The sequence below is a fragment of the Taeniopygia guttata genome, chromosome 4 (genome assembly GCF_048771995.1).
Source record: "Taeniopygia guttata chromosome 4, bTaeGut7.mat, whole genome shotgun sequence".
Lineage (NCBI taxonomy): Eukaryota > Metazoa > Chordata > Aves > Passeriformes > Estrildidae > Taeniopygia > Taeniopygia guttata.
The window spans coordinates 26,218,460-26,233,818 of record NC_133028.1 but is presented as its reverse complement, the minus strand read 5'-3'; the positions used below and the strand labels follow the sequence as shown (position 1 = coordinate 26,233,818).

Genomic DNA, 15,359 nt, shown 5'->3' with positions numbered 1-15,359 from the left:
GGCAGTCCAAATTACCTGGCTGAAGCAAACACACCCTGCCACTTGAAGAGATTAAGGAATACCAAAGATTTTTATTTTAGTAACCAGCAGTGGTTTTTTCAAACTATTCAGTACAGGCCAACTTTTGTTCTATTGATATCAACAGTAAAACTCTTCAGAAAGACTGGAAAGGATCCAGTTCTGAATACTTCTGAAAAACCCTACCCTAAAAATCTTTATTTTAAATTACTTCAAAACATGCAATTTATGGAATTTACCACAAGAAATTCTGCCAGCATGGATCTGAAAGGCAGCTGGGGATATAAGAAAACAGATGATCCACATGATATTCTTACTTGGAGCTGTGCAGTCTGACAAGTGAAAATAATTTACTTGTAAGGGAAAACAATTTCTCTCTACGCCCTTTTCCATACATGAAATATTCAGTTCTCATTTACTTTTCCACAAGAAAATGGCAACAGCATTTTGTACTACTGAATTTTATGTGAGACCCTCTCAAGTGGTCCAACTTGTTCTCAAATCTCAAGACAATAAAAACATATATAAACTATCAAACAATCCAACTGAATAAAAACAAAGACACTTAAATACAGTCTATAATTGCTTTAATGAAGCTGATTACAAATTGCAAGGCATTTTTTCTTTTTGTGCTCACATAAACATACAAGACATTAAATAACCTTCCTAAGGTAGACTCACTAGTAATGCAATTACTCTGAACAAAAACAAAAATTAGTGTAATGGAAATAATTTACAATTGAAGTGCAGAAGTCATAATGGAAGGATGGATCAACTACATGGAAGAATAAAGATTATAATTCTTAAAGTGAAGCGCAAAGTTAATATATGAGAAGCTGTGTGAGTCAAGCTAGAAACTTATGACACCTTGCTGAACAAGATCAAAGATGAGTTCATTGTAACAGCATGAATATTAGTAAACAATTGTATAAATAACCCAACTTTATGTAAACCCAGACCCGCGCACCTGGCAGCACAGCACTGAGCAGGAATGGTGAGGTGAGCTACTGAGATAAGAAAAAGGCAAGACTGAGGACAGAACCCCAAATCTTAGACATTAGGTTATGAAAACCCCAGAAAGATAACTAAGGCTTGTAGAGAGGATGGGTGGCCTGACTCTGCTGAAGTAAACAAGCAGGATTTAATTGAATTTTAGTGAAAGTGACTGAAGATCTGCTCTGCATTTGTGCTAGTTCTCTTACAGATCCTAGTGACCTCCAACTAAGTGTGCATACCTTATTTTTTTTAAGATTTTAAGTTCGATTCTAGCAGCCTTTTCAAATTATAATTCAGAGAACAGCTCTTCCATCATGTTACAGTTTACATGGAATGAATGACATCTTCATTTAATAAGAAAATACAATTTTCTTAAAAACCCCACAGCACTAAACAATGGACATTCCCTATCTATATTTTCTTCCTCATAAATCAGGTTCTATCCAAGGGTCAGGGAGCTGTTACTAACTTCATAACAACTGCTGGTTCTGCTTACAGTTCCTGAAGTGCCAGCAGCACAATAATTGAGTGTTGTGAAGCAGTTTGAGATACATGGTACATTCAGGAGGGTGAATAATATAGTCACAATTTTTCTTCACTGTTTTATTTCATACCTAAACTCTATCCAAATATGGAGAGCTCTCATCTGATAACTGAATCTGCATCCAGTTGTCATAATTCTAGTCAAAAAGGAAGACCATCAGCCCCTCTCTAACAGCATAAATACACACACTCAAATTCTCAAGGCTTTATGATGAATTCTTTGGATGCTTTCTTTTCCCTAGCAATTTCCAAAGAAAATGAGCAAGAAGTTCAAGAAAAGAGTTCATAAAATTGTGAACTACACAGTATTTAATGCATAAGCTAACTTAATTACAGAAATATGCAGAAAAAAGTCATGGTATGTCAGGCCATACCAGCAACTCCAAAAAGCTTGTGGCATACTTGACCTGAAATCAGTACCTTCAGTCTGGGTAGGTGGAAGAGAACACATTATTTCTGGAAACAAACTGCATCTCTCTCTATGCTGTAGTTGGCTTTTATTTCTTCTAGTTAGTTTACCAGTGAAGTATGTTGTGTGTATGTTCTGTTTACACTTCAGAGGAACAAAATCCTGAAGTGATGATCCTAATAGGATCCATTACTAAAATCCTGAGAACATTACAGTTGGCAATCTCTTTGAGTAGCTTGCTAAGAATTTTTTTTCTGCAGAGCTATTGATTTTCTTTCATTTTCTGAGCTGGGAGTCTTTGCTTAGAAGTAGAAAGTCTGAAAAGCACGCTGATTCATAGGCCACATACCATTTCTGCTTTAGTGCACAATATACTTCTGAGAAAGAAATAAAATGACCTCGCTTACTACCATGTTAAATAAATTAGAGCTCTGCATGACCTGTCATCTCCAAACCCAGGCAATGCTAAAAGCAGGAACTCCCAGTATTTTTTCTTTCCCTGGTTTTATGCACACTGCTGTTTCTAGACCTCTGCTTATTTCCAGTTACTCCTGCTTGTACATTTAATAAAGTATTTGTTGAAATACATTTATTAGAATGTGTAATCAATTATATAACTTTGTGTCTTAAAATAAACACATACAGTGCAATTGAAGACGGCAAGTCATTTTTGACAGCTTCTATACTTTTTTAAACTGAAAAAGTATTAGTATTGTCAGTTTTACAGTATTCATTATTTATGCATTGAGTCAAAGCTGTGAAATTTAATTATCAAAGCATAGGAGGAAATCCCTGAGCTTTAAATCAAAGTCCACTGAACAGAAAAACTCCTCTGCAGCAACAAATTTCAAGCCACTTTACCAAGGTAAGCAAAAGTATTGATGTGTGGAAAAATCCAATGAGACTTGCATCTGAAACCCAAAGCAGAAAGTTTTAAGAAAATGTGGTTTATATAGATCTGAGATGTAACAAGCAGAAAAAGGACTCTAATGTGGTAAGAAATGTCTGCCTGCATTGATCTGAACCAGAATGCACGGGATGCATACACATTGTTTCTTCGATTCAAGTGCATTCAGCCGACTCACTCTCTTTGCATGAGCTGAAGGATCTTGGATACAACTGTAACATTATGAAGAAAAGTAAAGAAGATGCAGTCAACTAACCATCAATTCAGAATAACAGCTAGGACAGCCAGTAGCCATTGTTACTTGAGTATTACCTCTGAACTTACCACTGAATATCACTTAGACTGATTTCCTAATGTAAGGCCACAAAGAGTCATAAAGCTTATTCTAGGATGAATTAATACCTGCATCCAAACTTCAAATTATTCAAAACAATGCACTACAAACCCCTGAGATCACAAATTTCTATTACTAAGCAGAAATCACACAAGCTCTGATATTGACAAGCTCCTCAGAACTAAAATTCTTGCAGAGTACCAGACTTTTAAGGTGGTCTCCCAAGAAAACAAAACATAACAAAAAAACCCCAAAGCCAAACAAAAATAACAACAAATCAACCAAAAAAGCACATTTTTATGACTTGCCAGATCCTTGCACAGAACGTAACACAATATCGCTTTGTGTAGCTCTGTATATGGAAAACTGTCCAAGGCTATGCACATTATTCCACAATGACATTATTCAGGTTGGGTTTTTTTTTTTTTTATTCCTTTGATTATTATGTCTCATCAATTGTAACTAATCAATTACTAAAAGGAAGCAAAATAGGAAATACCGTGATTTTCAATTGTCTGTGAGAACAGGAATAAACACATAGGTATGTAAACATTTCCCTTTTTGTTTGACAGCCTTCCATCTTGATGAACAGATTAACCTTAGATCAGATTTAGTCAAAAACCCAAAGCAGCTACATTTGCTACAATAGCTACATTTGCTATCAATAGCCAGAACAAAAAGAAGTGTACAGATTAAAACCTGGTTCTTTATTGCCCCCAAATCTCTCATATAATCCCTGCTGTACAAAGCACACATATAAAAATGTATAAAGCCACTGAGTTTTATACATGGTTTCATGTTTTATATGGTTTCACGTCATTTAACCTATAACAAGGCTGTAAGCCAACTTGGTAGCCCTTGACAATTCTCAGGTAAATCTGGCTATTTTTCTTCTCTTAGTCCTCACTTGTCCAACAAGTAACAAAAGGGATAATTGTAATGTTATCACTCCATTTAGAGCATAGCATTCATCAAACCAACCAGGTTTCTTGGTGAACTGCACAGCCCCAAGCAGTCCCCCAAGGTGGGGGTCGGGGTGAATGAGCTCATTTACAACAATGAACGTTACTGGATTTAGACCCACTTCATACACCTAGATTAATACTAATCCCTTTGTTTTGCTTCACTACTTTAATGTGATATTTCATAAATGTAGTCAGGTGAGTGATGCCTGAACTGACATATTTATACTCCCAAAAGCCTGTAGATGGAATAGGAGCAAGCCAAAGTTAATTGAGGAGAGATTTCTTATACTCGTGAGAAGTCACAGAAAAAAAGTACTCTAAAGTGACTTATTCCAACAAGTGTTTCTTCAAAATGAGCTTCCAGCATAAAGCAATGGCCCCAACTTAATGCCAACAAATAGCTATATGTAAAAATATATAAGGTTTATAAATACATGAAATAATTTGATACTTTAAAGAAATCAAAAATACAATCTCTACTTGGATTTTGCATTAAAGCAGATCAGTTTTTAAAGAATGCCTTAAAATTGCCTAGTTATTTAAAGAACAAGATTGATGAAACTTTAGGTGTTCACCATGGAGTTTTAAGTAGACTTTATTTCATTCTTGATCTCTCTGTAGATGTACTAAACCCACTCAATTTATTCGATTTTGCTGTGTGATATCAGAATAGCGGATCATGTCTGGAGTGGCCTCTCTAACCAGATGTCTCATAAAAAGAGAACAGCAAAGGCTGGACCTTGCATGCAGCATTGTCACTTAGTGGCATGTGGGTATTTCATCAAAAGCAGCAGCAAATTATGATTTCATTAACAGAGTGATTCTATTTGGAAGCTTTTATATCATAGTGCAAATATACTGTGTAAGCCACTAATGTGAAAAATTTATCTTCTGCATCAGACATACTGACACAAAACTTTAGTTGTCAGTAATAGAAAGAGGTAGATCCTAGAACACTTTTACATTAAACTTCTTGAAACTTAAGACACACCTCTTTTTAAGGAAGGGGGGGAGGGGAAAGTGGAAACTAGATAGCAATGAAACAAACAAACAAAAAAAAAAGCCTGGCTACAGACCCCGACAGACCTTGATTCTGACAAGATCCTTGTGGACAGAGCAGCATGTGGAATTTAATGCCATTTATTGCATGATAAATTAATCTGGAAAGAAAAATGCCAACCCTAATTCTAAGATAACTCCTGACTCCTTCAGAAATTCTGCAAGCATAGACAGCTCACTGAAAAGATCATGACAAATTATCAAGGTAAACAAGTTTACAGGTTAAGGAAAACAGGAGTAAACATTCAGGAATCAGTCTTTACCAGACATCACCAATTAACATTGAACCTAATAGAGGCAAATCAGAAATCTTGCACAGGGCAGACATAGAACAACCCCATAACACAACTGAACAGACTAAAAACTAATCCTTAAGCATGGCTACAGAAGACAAATGTCTATAGAACTGACAAGACTTTAAGAAATCATAGTTTCTTACAAGAGGAAATTGAAACTTGTCAAGTTTAATATCATGAAGTACTTCTGTATATCCTTCAAATTTAATTTTGTCTCTTATTAAAACAAGCAGACTTAGATGGGCCTAAAAGGCCACAAGTAGGCAATTATTCATCCCTTTTAGTGTATGTTTAAGCAAAGGTAAAAAAAAAGTTCCTGTCTAGATGGCAGTTAAATATGACCATCTATGGGCAAATACACACATACATTTTGTTCCTAAATCCACACCAACTCACTCTCCTAAGTAGGCAGTAGTGAGCACCTGACAGCCATTTCTATTTCATATCCTTGCTTGTACATTCTACAGAAGCACTGGCAGTAATAGGATGCACAAAATTAAGACCTACCATTAAGAAAAACATTTCCAATATTAAGACATAAGCTACTGAAAAGCATATATAACTTTTCAGTTGCTCAACAATAATCTTGCTTTTCAAGGACCTCCTCACTTATAGTGCTTTACACGGAATATTGCAACCTTTAGCTTCTTAATTTAAAATAGGCAAGGAATGAGATTCTTGGTAACTTGTTCTTTACAGTTTGAGCCAATGCTTTTGTAGAGAACACATACAGTGAAATGAAATAACAATTAGCTGATTGATCTCAGTGCTTTTACATTACAAAATACTTTAAAATATTCAGAGTGTTTTTTCAATGGAATTGTAAATTTAAGACTAAGCTTGTCAAGTCTGAACATGGCAAGAGAATGTTTCTGTGTGACAGCACAGGTGTTTACATCCATGAAACAAAGCCTTCATACAGAAAGTACCTTAACAAGAAACCTTCAGAACACAAACTTTTAGTAGCATACTTTTAATTAATACTCATCATTTATTTCAATTAATCCACAAACAGTCAAATTACAACAGTTTTTGTTAGGAAACCTGTTTCAACAAATGCTAAGATGCCTATTTCAGCATCATCATTGAACACATAATTTAAGCCATTGCTTGTCTCAATTCTACTTCCAAGACAATACTTAGAGATGACAATTGGAATCATCTTGCATGAAGTCAGAAATCACCCACTCAGGAAATCATAAAACTGATGTTTAATGTCAGTTCCTGGCACACACTGTCTTCATTCCTGTAAAAGAAGTTCTATTTAAATTGCAGTCAGCATTATGCACACACAAAACAGGTAACTGCTCTAAGGTTGAGCTACATGAACCTTCTACAAGATACTAACCTTAGGCCAGAGCCATTTCTCAAAAGAAATTACTTTGTAGAGGATGGGATTTTCCTTTCCTATACCATTACTATGGATTCCATTCCAGAGGACCAGCTATATTAGAATAAACAGATCCAGTAACTATCACTGGCTTTCCTTTGATTTTTTTTTTGCTATTTATTTCTTTCTAAATCTATATAAAGTTTTAACAGTTACCACACAAGTTTTTCACCAAAGCTATAAACTCCTTCAGGAACAGAATGCATACACTATTATCTGATAATCTTTTTCACAATTACATACCTGGAGTCTAAAATGATTTACAAGAAACTCTTCACTTAAGACATTAATCACATAGGTTTACAAAGCACAAAGATTTGAGAAACCTGTGATATTAGGAGTGAGCTATCATAACAAGAGGACAGTTCAAAATCTTCCTACAAACTATTAATAAAGTTGATTCTGCAGCTTCCTGAAGTTCAGCAGTTATACAAATGTGTTCCTCCTAAGCATGATCCAAAGAAGAGTTTCAACCTCACCTCTGGGTTTGCAAGAGAACTTTTATTCCCCTCTGTATTGGCCACTTAAGACACCGCCAGACTTAAGAGGGCAAAGCATAAAAGGGGAGTAGATTTTAGTATATTGTTTTCTTATCAACAAAGATGATCTGAACTTGCTATTTTCTCAAGAGATACTACAATTTGCTTGAAATTTGTAAATTATTAAAGAGCAATATTAAAAATGATTGGCAATTGTCATTAGACGACAGCACACTTACCTTCCATTACAAGGCATTATTTATTCCTAAGAAGTCACAAGTATTGCTTCACATTTAGGTGTGATTATCCATGTCTAAAACATTTCAGCATGAGGTTGCTGTGAGGCCTCTAAACACACAAAAAATTGGAAAACTATAATTAATACTGTTTAACTAAGCTAAAATTTTAAACTAAACTTTATTCTACAAAGTTGCTACTATGTTGTTAAACATTTTAAAAGTAATTTTCCATGGAGTTGCAAAAGTCATTTACAAGAAGTTCATTTGCAAATCAAAACCTAGAGCAAAAGGCAATTAGTGGTTCAATATGATGATAAGTCATGTTCATTAGCCCAGTTAAACTACAGAGAACATATTTTTAACATTTTGTAAAATATAAGTTTAATCATAAACAATGGAAAGCTTATTAAGCCTGAATTCCTTTTAGTGCTGACACTACCAAGGTAAGCCACAAACCTGTAGATTTGACTGAATCTTTCCCAGACAATTCATTGATACCTTGTGTCTACTCACAAACAGATATGGACCTTGTTACAAATTACTCAGCACTGAAGCAAGAGACAAAGGACACTTACAAGCGGAGTAGAAGACTGCAGGGAAAGCTCAAGACAGAGTTCTTTTTCTTTGTTTGAACAGTTATTAAGGCCATTTGAGCCTAAGTCCCAAGTGCCTACAGCCTAAACATCACAGGTTATAACTGTAGTTTTCTTAATGTGTCCTATAAAAAAACTAGATTTAAGGTCTGTGCAGCTCAATAGTTGCGGGTTAAAGAACGGGAGAGTGCAAACGTAGACAATTAGCTCGGCTCAGAGACACAGGGCAGCACCCCATAGATGTTTGTTTCTTAAAAATCTCGAGATTCAAAGCCCTCCACTTCTGAAGCCCGAAGCATTTTCTTACCAGCCCCAGGCTGTAGGAGTGATGATCTCGGTGTGCCCCTCACCCATAGGGGTACAAAGGCTGAGCGCAGATCGCCAGCGCTTCCCCCTGCCCCGGCCTGCCGCGCTTGGCCTCCTGCCCATCGGGAGCATTTCAGGGGCTCGCCGGCACCTCGGCACACACTGCGGAGGGAAACAGGCATCAGCCGGGCAGCAAGGGGACCGTGAGGGGGGTATGGAGGGACGGACCATTTGTGCCTCACGACAGGATGCAGGGCGGAGGGAAGGGCTCCGCACTGGGTTTTAGTGAGGGAAAGCTGCTCTATCCCCCTGTGTTGACTCCCCGGAGCACCGCCAAGCTCCGAGAGGGCAAGATGTGAAGGGAAATCCACACAGGTTCCACCCCCCAGTTCTAGGGCCCGTCCGTGCGGAGCGCGGGCGGTTTCTCCTGAGAGCGCCCACAGCCAGCTTACCGCGCCCTCGGCCGGCGGACAGAAAGGCAGAGCTGCCCCTCGCCGGCCATTAAATACCGGCCCGCGCTCCCGCGAGACCCACGCGCTCCAGCCGCCGCTGCCTATTGGCGAGAACAGCGCGCGTGACCCCGCGCGGGCGGGGCGGCGGGGCCGCGTTGAGGCAGAGAGTTCCGGGGCTGCTCCAGAGCCGGGCTGGGCGCTCGGCTGTGCTTCCTGCAGCCGCCCCTATGGCCCAGCTCGTCCGTTCCTGCACAGGCCGAGTTCTGGGTGTCCGGAGATGTTTAACACCGGGAAACAGAAGTGTCTTCGGTGCGAAGTGGCATTTGTGTTGCGGTTTTGAGGCACTAAATGCCGCTGATCTCTGTCTAAACTCCTGCCTAAGGCCTGCTTAGGAGGCTTAGGAGCTGAGTGTGAGGATGGTGAGGTGAAGCTCCGGGGCCCGCTGATGCCCGGGCGTTAGCAGGTGCAGCTGTGCTGGGTGCGCGGCGGGGCCCGGCCTGTCCTGCGGCTGCGGAGCGCTGCTGCTGCTCTGCCGCGCATAAATGGGCTGCCTGTCCGGGAATGCTGCTAAGAGCTTTTGGAGTGAGCAGATCAGAATAAACAGGGAACTAGTAGTTTGTAGCACAAAGACTTTGTATGTTGCTCAGCAAAGCTGGTAGGTAGGAATCACAATGTATCATAGGATATACTGAGCAGGAAGCGACCCATCGGGATCTTCGAGTCCAACCCTTGGCCTTGCACAGGACACCCCAACAATCACACCCTGTGCCTAAGAGCATTGTCCAAACTGAACTGAATGTAAGTCACTGCTTCTCAAATAGGTGTATATGTTGCTGATAATTCATACCTTCCTTTCTCAGCGAGAAACAATATTTCCTGGCTCATGCCAAATTACTACCTGCACAGAACTTGTAAAGTGTGTGGAAATAAAATAATGAGTTGGCCCGCTATCCCTAATTTTAACCCTGTATTTAAATTACTCTCAACAGAGCTAAACCAATATTATGCAGCCTGAAAGAAATAGTCACATAGTTGCAATCAAGGGATGATTCTAGAAATTGTTTCCTACCACTTCTAGCTACCTCTTCTGTCTACTTCTTGACACTCAAAACATTGGTGCAGATTGTCGCAACCCTCTGACAGTTTATTGTCTGTACATCAAGATTCAAAACCTCTCTTATGTCTCTTGGCAAATCCATCTCTGGAGAGAAATTTGTGAGATGTAGTTTTGTTATTTCAAGTGGGCTTCTTTGCAATGACTATTTTCTACAGTCAGACATCTAAGTCACATCAGTAATTTTATGGAATGTATTCAAAAAGATGAAGTGGCGTTCAACCTTTAAATTTTTAGCACTTGTGCCAGTGGGATTTATGTCAAGTTTAGTTTCTTCTTTTCCAATACAGAATGTAAATTGGCACTTCTGTTACACAGAAAACCAGCAATCCTCAGCAAACCATCCCAGTATCCATCCCAGCTGAGCATTTCAATCATTCATATAATCCTACACCTTTTTCTTGACCCTCACAAACTTTCTTCAGTTTTCTCCATACAAAGTTTGTATTGTTTGCCTTCTCTCTGGCTCCATGAAACTGTGTCTGATAGTATCACAACTTCAAGAGAAGAAATGCAGAGTCTACCTGACCTATCTGTCCTTTTCCAAACCCTCTCTATAGAATAAAATAACTGCCCTTTAATAAATTACTGCAAGGATCAGATCTGGATTTGAGCCTCTTTACTTGCAAGTTAGTTCTTCCATCCTGGAAAAGTGCTGTAACCACTAAGTTGCTGCCTACAAGGCTGCAGGCAGATCTGCTGTTTCTGTGTGTGTGGGATGTAACTTTTATCTGAATGAACTTCTCAGCTGGGCACTGAGTCTGCCTACAATGTGAGTACTTTAGGGACTTGAGGGAAAAACCATGATATTGGTAGATCTGAGTACAGGTTAATTTTAAGCTTACCCTGGATCACTCATTAACTGGGAGAAATACAGGCCGGGTCATGAGCAAACTTTGTAGGAAATCCAGTTATCATGGGGACATTTTAAAATTTATTAAGTGGCAGCAGGGTGTCTTGGTTATTTTCTGGATTAGTGTTGAGCTTTTTAAGGAGTTAGGTGAGCTGAACTAACTTGTTCAAATCCTGAAGAGCGGTGCTCTAACTAGCCAAGTCTCTCTTTGTCACATGCAAGAATTAAGTCTCAAAGTCACTGCTTTGATGCTTCTCACAGAAGAAAGACTCTAGAAAAGAACTTGTTTAACAACATCAGGAGTTTACCACAATATGCAATTGTCATAAATGTTTCACTTCAATTTTACTTTCTCCACACTGATATGAAGGAAAATCAATCAAGTAAAATCTCATTGTAAACCATCAGTCTTTACAGGTGGATTACCTGCAAAGTAGTATTAGTATTCAGTAGCATTAAATAATTGTCAGGTTTCAAATCTTAGAATGTAATAGTCTTACATATATATATATGTGTGTGTGTGTGTGTGTGTATGTGTGTGTGTGTGAGATTTGGTTAAAACTTTGAGATCTAGTATAATGTAATAAAAGTGTAATTCAATTTATGCATAATTTAATAAAATGTAAAGGTTATTTTAAATTCATACTGAAAAAAGACTAAATGCCACTTACTGCTTATCTGCCCTTTGGGGTATTTTTGGCCTCAGAATGCTTGTGAGTTAAAACTGTAGCCTGTAGAATAGAATAAAACTAATAAATAAAATCTTTGGAAAAGAGAAAGGCAAGCCAGAATCATTATTTCCTTTTCAGAGGCAGAAATGCCAATATATTTCTGTAAAAAACTTCAATTTTCTGTTATTTTTGCTCAGTGAATCTCTTTTTGTTTGGTAAATTGCTTCCATGGTTAAAATTTTTTGTTATCTCTTTCCAGTCGATATGTATGATTAGAATTTAAATAGTGTTTTTCCACCTGAAAGCACATTTTGCATAGGTAAGAAAAATGCCAGTGAAGTTTGTTAGTGAGCTCTCTTGCTGGATACTATACCCGATGAAGAGGCCATTCTTCAAGAGTCTTCTTTCTGGAAAGGTGGGAATATTTTTACTTGAGTACTGAGTGTGGGGAAGGTTAATATTGTTTAAACTGATGAAGCAATACACTGAAGTTCTCTTATTGTCACTGTTCCAAGCTCTTAACACAGTGTATTTGAAACTCAAGCAGAAGGAAAACGGCAGGAGAAAGAAATATATAATGAGATAATCACAGCTCCAGGCCATTATCAACATTGGACTGGCTGCAGAGGTTTCAACAGCTTCTTCATAGAATAAGAATTTAATGGCTTGCACTAGAGAACTCTTAGACCCTTTGTAGCTACTCAGTCAGCTTTTGGTACCTCGACATCAATGTACTTGCATCTGTCTTATTCTGCTCTCTTTGGGCTTTCAGATCTGGCGTCTGGCCAAGAAAAGATGATGTCAGATGCTGTAAATGTGTTTTGTTTTCTTCTGTAGAGTAGTAATTTCTGAGAAAAATTAAGTGATGATATTCTCTACTTGCCAACTAGTAAAATACTTAAAATAGCAAAAGGTAAACAAGATTTGGGGATCAATTTAATGCAGTTTTATTTCCATACTTTATCTTTAGAATGCTGACAAGTCATACTGTCACCAAAACATGAAGTTTTACAGTATTTTGAATCAAGGAATAATTTCTCAGATAATTTGAAAATGCTGGGTAGGGGTTGCTTTGAAGATGACAGTCTTAAAGAAGAATAGTGATTCTAAAGTTGGGTTGATTTTTCGGTTTTAGACTCTACACATTTTCTATGGATTTCCATGAATTGTTCATGGACTACAACTCACTCTTACCATTCGAATTTCAGGTGCAGATGGAGTGGTTTCCATGGACCTGCTATGAGCCATGTGCCACAGATTCAATCCATAGGCTGCAAGCTGGTGTTTGGCATGGTTCTAAAGCCACCAGTCTGTTCTGAAATGAGGCCAAGCTTCATGGAAGAGCCTGATTTCTCATTCTTGTGTCTACATATTTTCCATTTTGTTAAAGATATTTTGCTATTTTTTGGTGGAACATAATTTAATATTAGATACAAAATATTTTAAAAATTGTAAAATTCTAAACCTACATTGTCAGCACTGCAAGTATTTCAGATCTCTGAATTCTCTTATAATTATTATACATTTTCCATGCTTCAAGAAGACTTTTTTCCAACTTTTAATTGGTTGGAAATATATCCTGAATTTGATCTATTCCAAATATTTGTTCAGAAAAACTGACTGATGATTGCTCACTTCTGGGCCCAAGTTTATTAAAGAAAAGCATAAATGAACCTTTTGTGGAATTTTACAAGATTTCTGGAGAGGAAATGCAATATCCTCTTTGTAGCACAGAATGAACAGATATTCTAGTCTCAGATTTGCTACCAACTTTCCTGTGTTAACTTTGGGCAAGTCATTAAATTTCTGCTGGCAATTTTCTTGCTTTGTAAAAGAACCTAATATTAACTTGCCACCAAATAATTTAACAACTCTGAGTGAGTGCCTGCAAAATACTCTTGCAAAAAAGTCTGATGAAAAATGTTATGGAAATCCACGCCTCTCTTAGCCAAGGAGGATATCTACAATAGGTCCATATTTTATGTAGTGAAATAGAAATGTTCAAGTGTAAAACCAGATGAGACCAAGATGGATCTAAAATTAAATGCAGGAGGTATTTTTTGACCTTTCAACAGAAATTATATAAGCATTTTTAGGTTATAAATAGTCCTTTGTTTTCCTCGTCTTTGTCTAACACTCAGAAGAAACACAGGGTTGGTTGTTTGTTGTAAGGAGATAGGGCAATGCTTCAGAGTGGAAACAATTGTGCACTGTTCTTTATTTATACAATTCTTATAAAGTTTGTAACTAATATCTGTTGCATTACTTAGCACTTTTTTATCTTCAAACAGCTACAGGAACAAAGTTTCTATTCCTGAAAATGACAACAGCAGAAGAAAACAAAAACAGATACCAGTCCATTTCCAGCATGAAAGTTTCTTTCTTCTTTCCTGTCTTTCCTGTTTTGATATGTCTGAAGATTGAAAAAGACAGTGCTAGACTATTGTCAAACTGAAACATAAATTCCTGTATATTATTCCCTATTTTTATTATTTATCTTCAGAAACAAAGCATGAAAAATGTTCACCTTTAAATGAAAGTATTTATACTAGCATTAAGGAATATGATACTGAATTCTTTATAGAATGATATGTGTGCATGTTTACAAACATTCCCTTGAACAACTAATAAGTTCTTAATCAGTAGCAATTTAGTTTTGTGTCAAAAATTGTTTAAAGATCAGAAACAACTGAAAACGTAAATAAAAAAAAGTCAAGTAACTGGCATTTGAGAAAAACAGAAGTATGAAAATACCACTTTTTTCTTTTTTGTTTTCACACTTTCTATGATTTCTCTGGAGTTTGAATTAAGGAAATAATGTTATTGACATTAAAATATATGTGAGGCAAATGGCTTTATTAGATACTGCATTTTGTTTCATTTAAATTTTTAATCACCTTTCAAACCTATTTGTTTGTTCCATAACTTTTCACTGATAGCAACTATGATTCTCCACAGTAAATTGGAATAAGCAGGATGCAGAAAAGAATACATGATTAGGCTTGTGTAATTACAGGCATCAGTTTAAAAAACAGGGATGGTGCAGTACTGTCCGCTCTCAGCAGGCTACTTAGAAATGTGCTGGAAACTAATCAGACCTTGATTGCTTCAGTCCTGACATGTCAGCTTAACTCCCATTTTCCCTGGTTATGTTGAGAAAACCTGTCATATTATGTGTAATCCAGTTCTCTGAGTTTAAGCAAATTAAACACTTGGGATCAAATTCACACATAATGTAAGACCATGAACTTAATAGAATTATACCAAATATAATTTTTTCCCATGTTATTTAATGGCTCTTTTGCATAGTGATTTGTGGATTAATGAAGCAGTTTAGTGGCCCTGAGGACTTCATTCACTCAGTTAGGTACAAAAATCTTTCTCCATCCTGTATGTTGAATGTCTGCAATGATTTAATATAACTAATCCAGCTTAAGGAGGAAAGAAAATTCTGTCTCTGTGACAACTTGATTTTAAATTTCTTTGCTGAAGCTGTCAGCAGGATACCAGCCAATGCCAAATTTGATACCATTTTTATAAAGTGGGCACTTGTCCACAGTGAGCTGGATTAAGGCCACTTATCTAACAGTATTCTCAGGGCAGGAATTTATCTTTAGATGTTACTGCTGATGCCAGACTTTTATTCCTAATCATAGATCTTCATTTGAAATTATAATTACAAAACAAAACAAAATGAAACAAAAAACCCAAGGAAACAACAAACCTGACTTCAGA

The 15,359-nt window shown here is 37.3% G+C and overlaps 1 long non-coding RNA gene and 1 other non-coding gene across 5 annotated transcripts; both read right to left on the bottom strand.

Annotated features, from left to right (window-relative positions):
* Nucleotides 1-6,484: 6,484 nt before the first annotated feature.
* On the bottom strand, nt 6,485-9,111 carry LOC101233028 (uncharacterized). 4 transcript variants are annotated; one of them, XR_012055591.1, is made up of 5 exons: nt 8,987-9,111; nt 8,536-8,696; nt 8,211-8,353; nt 7,636-7,744; nt 6,485-6,773 (listed from the first exon to the last, which is right to left on the bottom strand). It is a non-coding gene; the product is annotated as an uncharacterized lncRNA (long non-coding RNA). The 4 variants fall into 4 exon arrangements; XR_012055590.1 differs by having other exon boundaries at nt 8,211-8,312; XR_012055592.1 differs by lacking the exon at nt 8,211-8,353 and having other exon boundaries at nt 8,987-9,110.
* On the bottom strand, nt 7,352-7,470 carry LOC115495185 (small nucleolar RNA SNORA26). The gene has a single exon (XR_003960300.1). It is a non-coding gene; the product is annotated as a small nucleolar RNA SNORA26 (small nucleolar RNA).
* Nucleotides 9,112-15,359: the final 6,248 nt, after the last annotated feature.